Source organism: Cervus elaphus, chromosome 28 (genome assembly GCF_910594005.1).
Source record: "Cervus elaphus chromosome 28, mCerEla1.1, whole genome shotgun sequence".
Classification (NCBI taxonomy): Eukaryota; Metazoa; Chordata; class Mammalia; order Artiodactyla; family Cervidae; genus Cervus; species Cervus elaphus.
Window position 1 is genome coordinate 18,797,816 of NC_057842.1, and position 15,558 is coordinate 18,813,373.

Here is a 15,558-nt window from a genome sequence, read left to right on the forward strand (position 1 = left end):
TCACACCACACAGCTTTTTTTTTAAAAAATGGTTAAATCTACATTTATCTTTCCTTTATAGCTTCATTTAACAACTTTGTATGTATTTTTCATATATTCTCCATATAATCTTTATAGAGTATGTATAAAGATGTATTAAATGCTTTTTTTTTATAAAAACTGGGATGACAATATAAACTTTTAAAGCATCTTCTGTCTTTCAGCAATATCTTGTGAAAATCAAGCTACCTAGTATAATCAAGGTCAAAGTGAATTATGAAAAAAAAGTGGAAGTGTTGGTCACTCAGTTGTGTCCAACTCTGCAACCCCATGAACTGTATGTAGCCTGCTAGGCTCCTCTGTCCATGGAGTTCTCTAGGGAAAAATACTGGAGTGGGTTGCTATTCCCTTCTCCAGGGGGTCTTCCAAACCCAGGGATCAAACCTGGGTCTCCTGCATTGTAGGCAGATTCTTTACCATCTGACCCACCAGTGATGGACTATAACTCAGCCATTGTCTTAACTCTAGCAGTCTGGATAGGCTTGGTTATGTTGTAGTAACAATTCCAAAATCTCAGTGGCTTACCCTTTGCAAAAGTTTTCTCCCTTTGGTCAGGCTATATGTCCAAAAGAGGAAGACAAGGGAGTTCTCTCCCGGTTACTTGGCCGCCCAGACTGAGGAAGCTCTAGGCTGATACAAGCTTTCACAGCCACAACAGAGAAGGAAGGAAGCCTGATGACGAGCAGCACAGGAACCCAAAGCTCCTACCCAGAGGGGTGCGTCACTTCCACTCACACTGCCCTGGCCGCGACGCGCTGGGTGACACTCCTCATTTCAACATGAACAAGAAGTTCACTCGTACCATAACTCTAAAATCGAATATTCTTAGCCGCTTCCGTGACCACCACACTACTGATGGGCTTTCCCTTTATTTCCATGAGCATGTAATATATTTCCCTGTTTGTTTGGTTTTTTTAAATACACTGATAGTTTTTGCTCTTTGCAGTAGATTCCTAGGGATTGCAGGATCAAAGATCCCAGATAGGAATTTTATAAATATTATCTACTCATTTCCTAAAAGAGTGTAAGAATTTACGTTTCCTCCAGAAATTTATTAAAATACATGTTTTTCTGCATCCCCAGCAGCAGTAAGTCTTCTAGCTGTTTTATTTTGCAAGTCTTGTGAACATAAGGCTGTTTTCGGTATTATTTTGATTTGCATTTCCCTGAGCTCCAGTTTAAATTTGAGCATTTTTTTTCATGACAGTTGTGCTTTACATTTGTTTACTTTTTTTTTTTTTCATTTATTTTTATTAGTTGGAGGCTAATTACTTTGCAATATTGTAGTGGTTTTTGCCATACATTGACATGAATCAGCCATGGACTTACATGTGTTCCCCATCCCGATCCCCCCTCCTGCCTCCCTCCCCACATTTGTTTACTTTTCCATTGTATTAGTAGGTTTTTTCTATTAACATTTAAGCTTTCTGCATATTACATTGTCAACTGTTTTATGTGTATCTTTTCATAATTATTATTTATAAGCCTTGTTTACATATTTTTCGTACCAATTTTTGTTGGCTGAGCCCTGTGGCATTTGCTATCTTAGTTCCCCAAACAGGGATCGAACATGCACCCCCTGCATTGGAAGCGTGGAATCTTAACTGCTGGACGGCCAGAGGTACTTCATACCAACATCTTAATGGATTTTCTGAGTTTAAAATATTGGTTAAGAAGCTCCTTCTTGAATCCTGATAGTATACATAGTCACACATGTCTTTCAAGATTTTTTGAAAAGTAATAAAACTGGAACTCATTTCTGTGTATGGTAAAAAGATATGGATGTTATATTATTAAATTTATATTCTTCAAATAGCCATTTGTGCCAGCATCATTTACAATAAATATTTTTAGCATTAAAATGAATTTCCATCTTTGGCATATATTAAATTACTATAACATTAATATTTATTTCTGAAATTTCAATTTTTTTCTTTAAGTGGTCATTACTTCATTTATGGGGCTTCACAGGTGGCTCAGTGGTAAAGACTCACCTGTCAGGGCAGGAGATGTGGGTTCAATCCCTGGGTTGGGAAGATCCCCTGGAGGAGGAAATGGCAACCCACTCCAGTCTTCTTGCCTGGAGAATCTCATGGACAGAGGAGCCTGGTGGGCTGCCGTCCATGGAGTTGCAAAGAGTTGGATGAAATTGAGCCCATGTGTGCACATGTGCACACACACACACAATTAGTTCATTTATACCTAATAACTAAAAGACCTAATATATCTAATAACTATAATAACTATCTGGGGCTTCCCAAGTGGTGCTAGTGGTAAAGAATCTGCCTGCCAATGAAGGAGATGCAAGAGACTCAGGTTTGATCCCTGGAAAATCCCATGGACAAACGAGCCTGGTGGGCTACAGTCCATAGGGTTGCAAAAAATTGAACACGACTGAGCACACACACACATGCAACTATAAAGCACAGTGACAGTTGTACCCAAAGGAAGTTTATAGACTTAATCCCTTACATTATTACACAGAAAAATAAAAAATAATGGTATTAAAACATGTTAGAAGATAGGAACAGAACAATAAAATAACATTTTCTAAAAAAACCATGGAAGAGGAAATTAAGGAAAATGAAAATTAATGAGCTCAATCAAACTAACTCTTATCACACTACCATGCTCTGACACAGTTCAGTTCAGTTCAGTTGCTCAGTCATGTCCAACTCTTTGCGGCCCCATGGACTGCAGCATGCCAGGCCTCCCTGTCCATCACCAACTCCCAGGGCTTACTCAAACTCATATTCATTGAGTCAGTGATGCCATCCAACCATCTCATCCTCTGTCGTTCCCTTCTCCTCCTGCCTTCAATCTTTCCCAGCATCAGGGTCTTTTCTATGAGTCAGTTCTTTGCATCAGGTGGCCAAAGTATTGGAGATTCAGCTTCAACATTAGTACTTACAATGAGTATTCAGAACTGATTTCCTTTAGGATGGGCTGGTTGGATCTCCTTGCAGTTCAAGGGACTCTCAAGAGTCTTCTCCAACACCACAGTTCAAAAGCATCAATTCTTCAGTGCTCAGCTTTCTTTATAGTCCAACTCTCACATCCATATATGACTACTGGAAAAACCATAACTCTGACTAAACAGACCTTCATTGGCAAAGTAATGTCTCTGCTCTTTAATATCCTGTCTAGGCTGGTCATAACTTTTCTTCCAAGGATCAAGTGTCTTTTAATTTCATGGCTGCAGTCACCATCTGCAGTGATTTTGGAGCCCCCCAAAATAAAGTCTGTCACTGTTTCCATTGTTTCCCCGTCTATTTGCCATGAAGTGATGGGACCAGATGCCATGATTTTAGTTTTCTGAATGTTGAGTTTTAAGCCAACTGTTTCACTCTCTTCTTTCACTTTCATCAAGAGACTCTTTAGTTCTTCTTCACTTTCGGCCACAAGGGTGTTGTCATCTGCTTATCTGAGGTTATTGATATTTCTTGCAGCAATCTTGATTCCAGCTTGTGCTTCATCTAGTCCAGCATATTTCATGATGTAGTCTTCATGTAAGTTAAATAAGCAGGGTGACAATATACAGCCTTGACATACTCCTTTTCCGATTTGGAACCAGTCTGTTGTTCCATGCACAAAACCTCCCCAAATCTGGATTTTGGGAAAAGATAACAATTTATCTCTTCTTATCTCAGATAAACTCTGAGCCGGATCAAGATAAAATAAAAAAAAGAAAATAAAAAGGAAAAGGAGGGATATCACAGATACAGAAAGGCTTTAAAAAGGGACTTTAATGTGTAATTCTATGACCACAAATTTGAAAGCTTGAAGGAAACAGGCAGAAGTCTTGGAGAATTAGAGTATACTAGAATGGATTCATGAAGTAGAAAACTTGATTTTATTATGTACAGTTAGAAGATACTGGCAAGGTATTACAGAGCCACTGTTACATTGCAGAAATACCTTATCAATTCTTGGATTTGAATTTTTAAACAGTTAAGTCTGAGGTTATTTAAACAATATAGGCCATAAAAATGGGTGAAAAATTCCCAACTTATTTATGAGGCCAGCATACCTTTAATTAAAAAGTTCCAGTAAAGACTGTATTAAAAAGCAACACTAAGGAAGTACAATTTGTGATTCAAGATTGACAAAATTTAAATAAAATATTGATCATTAGAATTCAGTAATGACAAGTGATATCCTATGACCAAGTTCAAGGGTGTTCAATATCAGAAAATATATCAACTTAATTGTTATGTCAAAGCTTAAAGGGAGAAATTTATGGGATTATATAAAAATTCAGTCATTCATAACACAGTCTTTAAATGATAATTGAGAAATCTGTTAAAATACAAACTCCTATTTATAATATATTAAATGATGAAACACTAAACTAAAATTTATACTGAGAACTAGATGGCTCTCATACTTTTAAACATTGTTTTTGCACTCAAAATAGATGTAAAAAGACAAGAAAATGAGCTATCTGGTATAAACTTGGTATAAAGAATGTTTCTTGACTCATTTAAAAAAAGAAGAATTGGTCCATTGCCTGGATAAATGCACAATGAGAATCTAGAAAAGAAATGTGGGGAAAAATTATTCCAGTAATGACCAAGAGCTATACCATCCTTAGGAGTAAATCAAACAAGGAAAAGCATATGACCTGAATGAGGAAACTATAGTTTCATCGACGGCCATAGAGCAAGGGCTGAAGGAACGGAAAACATAATCATGTTCTCAGATGGAAAGGCATTACACGGCAAAAACGTCAATTCTCTCAAAATTGAATATAACACTGGTAGTGTTTTAAATAGATTTAAAATCTCAAAGCTTATATAAAAGTAAAAAAAAAAATGCCTGAAAGAATCCTGGAAAAAGGTATCAGAATGCATGACAAGTGACTGAAAAATCAATATTGAATTTGGGAAGGAAGATAGAATAAAATGAGGTATGTTCGGAAAAACAGACTGAAGCAAAGGAAGATAGGAGCGACCACGTGACAGACTGTCAGACTGAGTGAAATAAGTCAGATACAGAAAGACAAACATGATACAATATTGCTTACGTTTGGCATCTTCTTGACATGAAAGCGATGACAAACCTAGACAGCATGTTGAAAAGCACTCTGCTGACAAAGGTGCATATAGTCAAGGCTATGGTTTTCCCAGTGGTCACGTATGGTTGTGAGAGCTGGACTGTAAAGAAGGCAGAGTGTCAAAGAATTGATGCTTTTGAACAGTGGTGCTGGAGAAGACTCCTCAGAGTCCCTTGGACTGCAAGGGCATCAAACCGGTCAATCTTCAGGGAAATCAACCCTGAATACTCATTGGAAGGACTGATGCTGAAGCCGAAACTCCAGTATTTTGGCCATCTGATGCGAACAACTGACTCATTGGAAAAGTCCCTGGATGCTGGGAAAGATTGAGGACAGAAGGATATCAGGACATCAGAGGATGAGATGTCTGGATGGCATCACTGATGCAATGGACGTGAACTTGGGCAAACTTCAGGAAATGGTGAGGGACAGGGAAGCCTGGTGTGCTGCAGTCCATGGGGTCGCAAAGAGTCAGACATGACTGGGCGACTTAACAACACATGTGGAATCTAAAAAATGGGTACAAAAAAAAAATGGGTACAAATGAACTTACCTATAAAACAGAAATAGAGTCACAGAGGCAGAAGACAAACTTAAGATTAACGGGGTGAGCGGAGGGGGAGGATAAATTGGGAGATTGGATTGACATACATACCCTACTATATATATAAAATAGATAACTAATAATGACCTACTGTGTAGTACCAGGAACTCACTCAGTACTCTGTAATAGCCTATATGTGAAAAGAATCTAAAAGAGTGGATATATGCATACCTGATTTACTTTACTGTACACTTAAAACTAGCACAACATCGTAAATCAACTATTCTCCAATAAAAATTTTAAAAGTAAATATGTGCGGGTTTTTAATCATCACATGTACACTTTAAACTTATACAATGTGAAAAAGAAGAGCGAGACACCAGCAACACACAAAGGGTGAAAAGACCAACACCGCAAATAGTGAAGTGACCAGTCATCCAAGTCTTCATTGTTGCTGCTCCTCTACCTGCTGTTCATTTAGCTTGTAGGCTTTAGAATTAACTGCTGCTGTCATCAGCCGTGTCTGAAGTACTAATCAACATTTTATAATAACAGTCCTTTAGTTGTTTTTATCCTTAACTCAATAGAGACGTGGCTATAAATAGGATAACCACAGGACTCCTGGGGAGAAATTATTCTCTAGACACAGCAGTAGTCATGATTTCTTCAAGTTGCCAAGTAACCTACCAAAGCCCCAGGCAAGACTAGATTCCTGGACTAGAGACTGTATTCCTTCTGGAAGAGGCAGTGGATGTCAGAGGTTTACTCTTCTTTGCAGGCTTTTCGACAGTGACATCACAGACAAATGTATTTTAGATTTTGACCCTGTATAAAGTCCAGTTCTCTATTCATCGCCGCCCTGCCCCTGCCCCCTCCCTCCCCTTGCCTGCCACCTGAATTTGTCACACAAACACATAAACAAAACTCGGAAGTTGCAGGAGGAAACAATTCTTATATTCTCTAAGGAGATGCATTATGATAATTTCTGTTTTATTCTTTTTTAAAATGCTCCTTGAAAGCCACTACCTTGATATTATCATCCACAGTTTCAATAACACCAATGTTTTAACTTTATGCACTTCAAAAGATTTAAATACAAAAGAGTAAAATTTTATCTGGTGACAACTTGGATACATTGATATATCCATGTTGCATAAACTATGAAAATTGTTTTTAAAATTCTCAAATTTTTGTTTAAAAATGTATCATTTATTTGAAGATGATGTTGAACTTTGGAATGTGTGGGGTATATATTGAGGCAGGATGTTTTCTGATTGTTTTCATTATAATTGCTATTGGCAAGATTATATTGCATGACCAATACATTTCTCTACAGACTTTTATTTCATTTTTTAAATTTTAGAGTGGGCAAAGTATACAAGGAATCTAATAAAATATGAGTGACAAACATGAAAAGACTTTCAACCTTATTAGTAATCAGAGAATACTTTGTTGTAGGAGTTTATACTGAAACAACCACTTGGGTAAACAATTTTGAACTTTCTAGGAAACCTGAATATTTATAATCTAGGAAGCCACAATTCTGCTCTCAGATTAATATTCTGGAAACATTTTTGTGTAAAAATGGACTTGGAAACATGTAAATAATAATACTTGTAATAATACTATTCACAATAGCATAGTCAGGGAAAAGCCCGAATGTTCACTGACAGTAGAATGGATAAATTATGGTTTGCTCATATAACGTTATTTCACACAACAGTGAAAATGAATTCCATCCACATGTAACAACATGGATGAATCTAAAAAACAGTACTGTGAGCTGAAAACATGTATCAGGAGAATTTATAGGGTAAGATACTATTTCTTTCATGTTAAAAAACATTCGAGCTAAAATTACATTGCATAGGAATTCAAATATATGAAAACATAGAAAAGTCAGAAAATTATTAAACTAGAAATCCAGGTTAGTAGATGCCTCTTCGGGGGAAAGTTGCAGCTGTGAGTGCAGTGGGACACACAATGTACAGACATTTGTTTTAAAATATCCAAAAGCAAAATTAAAAATTTTGTTTGTACCCAGAAATGACCTTAGACATCTTTTTAGAATTTGCTTGAGTTAATTAACTTAGCTGGCCTATCTTCACATTATTAATAAATGTGCAAATAAAATATTTATTTCATCTTAGGGATGTATATTTCTTTGAAAAGACCTAAGTTTCTCACAGCAATTTTTTAACAAAAAACTTCAAGAATCATGCCATTTATTTCAATCTGACTCTTCTAAGAGAAAGTAACTAAAACTTCAGAAAGCTAAAAAAATGCTGAAAATGTTTCAGATTATTTTTTCTCTTTAAAAGATACAAGCTTCTATTTTTAAGTATTACAAACTGACAGAAAAATTACAAGACCATAAATGAATGAATGTATAACTCAAAGAATTAGCACCCATGAACCCACCCGAGCAACTGCCATCCACTCAGGTTAAAAAAAAAACATTACCAGCGCCTCAGAAACCTTCCACATGCCTCTTCTTAAGCTACCAACCCTTTTTAATCTATCATTTTGAATTACTAATAAGTGCAATAGATTCTTTGATTACTGTTCAGCAAACATTCACTACCTGTGCATCCACGTTAAAACCACTCATCTTGCCCTACCGATGCTAGTCCTGGTCATCTAAACTTTTGCATCTAATGGAATGGTGGCAGAAGCAGCAGGGTACCAGTTCTGAGCCGAGGCGTTAGGAAATAGAGCAGGTTTCTGACCTCAAGGAGAATGTACCCCCAGGTAGCCACTCTGACCCCTAGAAGGAGACACAGAACAGACCTGAATTTACTAGCAGCCTGAATTAGAGTCGTCCCAGGCAACCTACATACTTGACAGAAAGAAAAATGATTGCTTTTAGCTATATGCCGTTGAAATTTTGTTGGTTACAGCAAAGGCTGACTGATATAACCATTTGGTATACTTGATAAAGCATAAGTGAATGAACTCCGGTTATTACTCTGTGAATCCATTGAAGGCTTTGTTCACTTGAAACTCACGTTTATTATTAACTGAGGGATAATATTTAACTCTGACATATATTTAATTAGATACTTCCTGGTCAGAGATTACTTGATACTTCCTTGGTCTATTTCAAGATACTACTATTTTTAAGGCAAGGAAATCAGTCACTGCCAATATTTTCATTTGTTTAACAAACGTTGCTTCCAGAATAATACTGTGTATCACTGATTTGTCTACATAGTACTCCCCACACCAAGTCTTTTTTTAAAATATTATATACATAGTAATTTTTTGCATTATGCAATATTAACTTTGAATATGTTATTTACCTTGAGAGAAGGCACAATTTATTTTCATTTTTATATTTTTTGTAAGATAGCAGCATCATAATGTTTAACTCATATGAAACTGAAGGAGAATTGGTAAAAATAAAAATAAGTATAGTGACAGCTCAATAAATGCTGAATTATATGTGGAATGGTGGTTTTATATTTCAATGACTATAACCCTGCCTTTCTATAACACAGTTCTAAAATGTTTTAAAAATATTCATTTCTGAAGGACTGTCAAGATTATGGACACATGGAAAATCTGAAGTGTATTCAGCTCAGGTCCACTGCACAAAAGTTTCCTCAATGCACACCTTTTATGAACCCATTGGACCAGTAGGATCTTGGTGAGCTCACAGACTTGTAAATAAAACATCCTTTATTATTAGGAAGTGTGCTAATGTGGAGATCTGCACAGGATATGTCAGTGGGCATTAAATGAAGCCTGAGAGTTGAAACTTGTTTATGATATTAACTTCTAAATAAAGATTAATAAGTCACTGAAAATAATTAACTTGCAATCAAACTGGGATTAATTTGTAAAGCCTACAATCTTGAAGATTTTAAACACCACTACTGTTTTGGTGTGTTTTCTGGGACTATTAAAGCAGGCTGTGCAGAACTGACCTTTCCAAACTGTGTCACTGAATATTTTAAGCAGATTATTTATTTAAAGCAAATATGTATGCATAATTTCTTTTCTCAAAATTTAATTCAAACTTGTTTTGATAGCTTCTTAAGGCTTCCTTAAATTGGACATTTTGGGTTTTTAATTAAATAATATCCATAAATTCAACTGTAATCATTCATTCATAATAAGCAACAAAAATAGATAATCAACTCCTTTTCTCACTATATTCCTAGAAGTAGTATAGCTACAGCAGAAAGACTTCTCTAGACTGGGAAAATTTTTAGAAATGATATATTTTTACATAAATTTTTATGGATTTTTTAAACATTAATATTTCAGCACCTTAGAAGAAATCCTATAATTGACTTCTCATATTAATTTCTAAGTTTAAAACAAAGTTAACATCAAATAAATTTTATCATTGGTTTTACTTTTAAAGATTTATATTTTTCTTGCTCAAATATATTTCAAACTTTTCTAGCATGTAACAAGTTCAAGATTATATGGGCATGTATTCTTACAAATGCATTTATTATTGTCTACATGGTCTATCCATGGGATTGGTAATTTGCTGTTTGCAAACCGCCATTTAGTTTGCAAAACGTTTGCATTTTTGTATTATCTTATTTAGTCCTTTCCCTGAGGAGGAGGTATCATTATCATTGCTATTTTATTGATGAGCAGATTGAGTCTCAGAGAGATTAAGTGACTTCACAGGTCACAGGCCTGGCACCTAGTTTCTCTTCCCATTATTCACCTCAAATTAAATGAGTTTTAATATAATATTGTACCTCTAGAGGGGCCTTCACACATTTTTTTAAAAAATTTCTACAACTTGATTAGATTACATTTGACCCACTGAAATCTGGAAAGAAAAAATAATCGTCTTTCCCCTGCCTTTCTTCAAATTATCCCACTTGAGCTGGAGATCACAGGATATGGCAAATTAGACGAAACATTATTTTTAAGACATTTGACAGTTCAATGAAAGTGTCTGAGGTGATGACCTTTGGTTAGAGTACTGTTTCAGGTTTATTTGTTGTTGCTGCTGTTTTTTGCTTTTTTAAACTGCTTTATTAACTTCACAATATATAATGAACATCTGTGCATGCAATAGGTAAAACTGCTGCTGATAGAAACTTAACAGACTGGGTCAAAAACACAACAGTCAATGAGAAGCCGGTAACAGGAAGCCCACAAGAAACAATACCAAAAGATTTACAACAAAGGTCTGTCATGAACATGTAAATTTAGGAAGCAAGTGTCTCTCTATAAGCATCAGACATCAAGGCATAAGGCATAACTCATCATGATGGCCGTGGTGAGGGGGTCAGTGCTAACTGCCCGCAGACTATGACTCAACTGCTTCTCCCAAAGCTTTTCCATTAGTTGTCTCACCTCCTCCCCAGTCCTTTCCATATTCTCCTCTCTCATCCTTGCCTGTGGCTCTGCAAGCTTCTGAGCCATGTCCCATCTATAATGCAGAAAGGGCTGCCTAACATGGAAGCACCTATGATTTCCTCTAGGTACACAGCTTCCAAAAGGAGGGCCAAAGGCTCTCCTCTATTAGCGTCTTGCCCCCTTTCATCCTTGTTTTCAGTCTCCTGGTTGCATTTTCTATGCTGAGATATTTTACTGCTTGTTCCTCTTTGCATGCCACTGCTCCTGGGCCTATCCTTGCTGTCTCCTGGTCTTCCCTATCCTTGCTGCAAGAGTGACGCTTCACCTCCTGGTCACCCCCCAGCCCCAGCGCATCCTCCTCTTGGGAGCCGCCCCGGCGCACATACCCTCAGGGCCATCAGGAGCAGGGACTGAGAAGACAGTGGGCGACCAAGAGGTCTCTCACTTTTAATTATAAGACCACTATAACAACTCAGGAAAAACTAGGTGCAAGTTTAAGTAAGAAAAACACTACAGAAACTTCCAGGATCTAGAATGATGAGATGTGTGTTGATCTGGTTAAGGAATTTTCTTTTAAAGCATCTATTGATAAATAAGTGACCACACCATTGTGTGTGGCTCAGTATGTTAGCAAATTTGGAAAACTCAGCGGTGGCCACAGGACTGGAAAACATCAGTTTTCATTCCAATCCCAAAGAAGGGCAATGCTGAAGAATGTACAAACTACCACACAATTGCACTCATTTCGCATGCTAGCAAAGTAATGCTCAAAATCCTTCAAGCTAGGCTTCAGCAATATGTGAACCAAAAACTTCCAGATGTATAAGCTGGGTTTGGAAAAGGCAGAGGAACCAGAGATCAAATTGCCAACATTTCTTGAATCATAGAGAAAGCAAGGAAATTCCAGAAGAACATCTACTTCTGCGTCATTGACTACGCTAAAGCCTTTGACTATGTGGATCACAACAAACTGTGGAAAATTCTTAGAGATGGGAATATCAGACTACCTTACCTGCCTCCTGAGAAACCTGTCTGTAGGGCAAGAAGCAACAGTTAGAAGCAGATATGGAACAACTGATTGGTTCAAAATTTGGAAAGCAGTATGAGAAGGCTGTATATTGTCTCCCTGCTTATTTAACTTATATGCAGAGCACATCATGTGAAATGCCCACCTGGATGAATCACAAGCTGGAATCAAGATTGTCGAGAGAAATACCAACAATCTCAGATATGCAGATGATACCACTCTAATGGCAGAAATGGTTTTTCCAGCAGCCATGTATCGATGTTAGAGTTGGACCATAAAGAAGGCTGTGTACCAAGGAATTGATATTTTTGAATTGTGGTGCTGGAGAAGGCTCTTGAGAGTCCCTTGGACTGCAACGATATCAAATCTAAAGTCAATCCTGAAGAAAATCAATCCTGAATATTCATCGGAAGGACAGATGCTGAAGCTGAAGCTCCAGTACTTTGGCCACCTGATACGAAGAGCTGACTCACAAAAGACTCTGATGTTAAGAAAGATTAAAGGCAAAAGGAGAAAGGGGTGGCAGAGGATGAGATGGTTAGATAACATCACTGACTCAATGGACATGAATTTGAGCAGACTGTGAGACGGTGGAGGACAGAGGAGCCTGGCATGCTACAGTCCATCGGTTCACAAAGAGTCGGACAGACGTTAGTGACCGAATGACAACAACATTAATAAATAAGGTTTCAGTTTTAATTTTTGCCCTTTATATAGGAATTATTTCTAACATGTATTAGCCTACTTTCTTTCTAGAGAGTATGTTCAGGAATGATGTTCAAAACGTGATTTAATCTTTTTTAAAGATCGTGCTTTCATAATGATTACATTAAGCATATATTTTTCCTGATATGGGAGTATGGGAGATATAGGTGTTGACGGTATCTGAAGACGGGCTAAATAATACCTGCAGGAAAAAAATCATAAGACTAGCTCTTTAGGGACCTGCTTATTCCCTGTATTTTAGTTTCCTATAAATTCTAGATGATCATCATTAACGCAAACTTGTTAATAACTAAAGCAAATCAAAACTTTTTTCCGAAGCGATATGTAAATATCTCATTTATTCTTTAAATAATACTTGAGTACCTACTCATTCCTCCTTTGTAGGATGGGGATAACAGCCGAACTTTCTGTATCAATTAGGTTTCTTTGCTGAAGGCAACATAAATGAACTCAGGCTGGAACTTCCCTGGTGGTCCAGTAGCTAAGAGTCATGCTTCCAGCACAGACGGTCCGGGTCCCATCTGTGGTCAAGGAGCTGGACCGCACATGCCATAACTAAACGTCCTGCACTGAGACCCACAGCAGTCAAACAAATAAATAAATATTAAAAGGAAAATAAACCTTGGCTAACTTCTCTGGAAAAAGGTTGAACTGGAAGAAAAACGGGATGGTGGAGAACTCGCTGTGTAAAATGGGCAGGGCCATGACCATCGGCAATGTCACAACCAGACCCTGGTCGCCACAGTGATACACACCGCTGGGGGTCATCTCTGTATCTCTGTGGCACTTTGTGCAGATTCCAAGTTTCAGGTGAGTGCCTCCAACTGACGTAACCTGGGTCCCATGCCCTGACTACACCCTAGTTACCAGAGTGTGGTGACAAGGACTTGAGCCATACTCAGCTTTCAAACTGCGAAGTGGGCCCTGTTCCCACCAAGACTCAAAATGACGGATTCTCCACAAATAGAATGAGAGGTTAGAAATTAGGCAGGTAAAAAGCCAGTGCTCACTGTGTGACCTCACAAGACTGGGAAGACTTAGTGGGGGGTGTCTGTGTGAAGTGCTTGGCACAGCGCTGGCACAAGGAGGCAGTGGATCAATTTCAGCACTGTTATCATATTAACTAAATGAGGTGGGCACTGTGCTCATCTCTAGGGATAAAAATGTAATAGGACACAATTTCTAATCAAAAGGCTCAATTATTTTGGAAAGCTTTTACAGGTAGAAACAAATATAAAAACATAATAATAATACCAGTTAATAAGTGCTATGACTTATAAGTCATATATGTAGGAGATATACTATAAGTCATATACTTATACTGTGACTCATCTACTGTGACTCATACCTATACTGGAAAAGAGGGAAAAGGAAAAACAATTCTGCCCCAGTCAGAACAGAGGAGAAAACAGACTGAGTTCTGAATCCTGAGAGCAGCATCATGAGAGGGCTTGGCATGTCTGAATTCCTATGACTGGAGCAGGTTCAGGATTGGGAAGGATTCTGAAATGAGTGATTTCACTGATTACCAGGACGTGGTAAAGGGGGTGACATGATCAGACCTGGGGGATGGGGTGACTCTTTAGGAGTGGTGAGAGAGTGGATGAGACCGAGCAGAGGCAATGTCAAGAGTTCAGATGACAGAAGATGATGGCCTGATCTCAGGGAAGATGAAAAATAAGACAACAGCTTAGAAATACTGGATCGACCAGAAAGTTCACTCAGGGTTTTCTGTAAGATATTATGGGACAACCTGAATGAACTTTTTGGCCAATCCAATAATTCAGGACATAGGATGAACTACATTCAGTGCCTCCAACACTAGGAGTGAGGAATGGAAGGGATCCTGGGTGACTAAAAAAACCCCACAACTTCTTATGACGAGTGGATGGTCATGTTATCATTATACTGATAGGCAAGGGAATAATTCGAAGCAGTTGGGAGAGGAAAGAGAATGAGTTTCTGCGTGGTTTCTGGCTTGCGTCACATTAAGAGTTGGCAACAAAGAATGCAGCTGAAGCTATTAAATTGGCTCCTAGACAGGGAAGATGGAAAGACTCCATAGATACCTATAGTATTGATTCCTATAAAAATGAAAGAACCAAATCACAAGATTTTGCATGTGATCTCAGAGGTAGTTCTTGGAGACCCCATCTATGATAGGAAGTCTGGGGATCTCAGTTTAGGAGTCCATGGGATAGCACAAAGAGACTTGGGGAAGAGTCTTACAAATATTCAATGAGTGAGGGTGAAGTTGAAACGTTTACAAACATAAATATGGAATACACTGTTAAGATGAGTGTTGGCAGCAGGTAAGATAATTATGTCCACCGTGCTTAGTGACATAAGCTCAGTTTCCTAGAGTTGGCTATAGGCTTGCTGCTTGTTTATCCGTGCGTCCCATTTATTCACTAATGACAACAGCAGGCACTGTTAAATGAGATGTGAAGGCCGTCATGTCTGGCTCTAGAGACACAAAGACAAATTAAGGACCCTACCCTGCTCTCAAGGAGCTTACAGTCCAGGTGGGCGGTACTTGTAGATAACTAAAGTACCGATGGGGAAATGAGTGTTGGAAGATGTATATGCAATAGGTGCTAAGAGAGAACACAATATTGCACCTCAGTTTTGAAATAAGGTTTTGAGGGAACACTTCTTGGAGAGGACCAATAGGCTTTACTCTGAAGAATTAACTACATTTGGTCTGGCAACACTTCAATGTAATATATAACATAGCGGTTTGTTCTGTTTGTTCTATAGCAAGCACTTCAGAAGGGCTTGAATGTAAAGTACAAGAAATGGCAAAAGACAGTGGGTGGAAATGAAACTAGA

The 15,558-nt window shown here is 37.8% G+C and overlaps 1 pseudogene; it reads right to left on the reverse strand.

The window, feature by feature from the left end:
* Positions 1–10,857: 10,857 nt before the first annotated feature.
* LOC122685245 lies at positions 10,858–13,437 on the reverse strand (annotated as a pseudogene).
* Between the last annotated feature and the right edge of the window lie 2,121 nt (positions 13,438–15,558).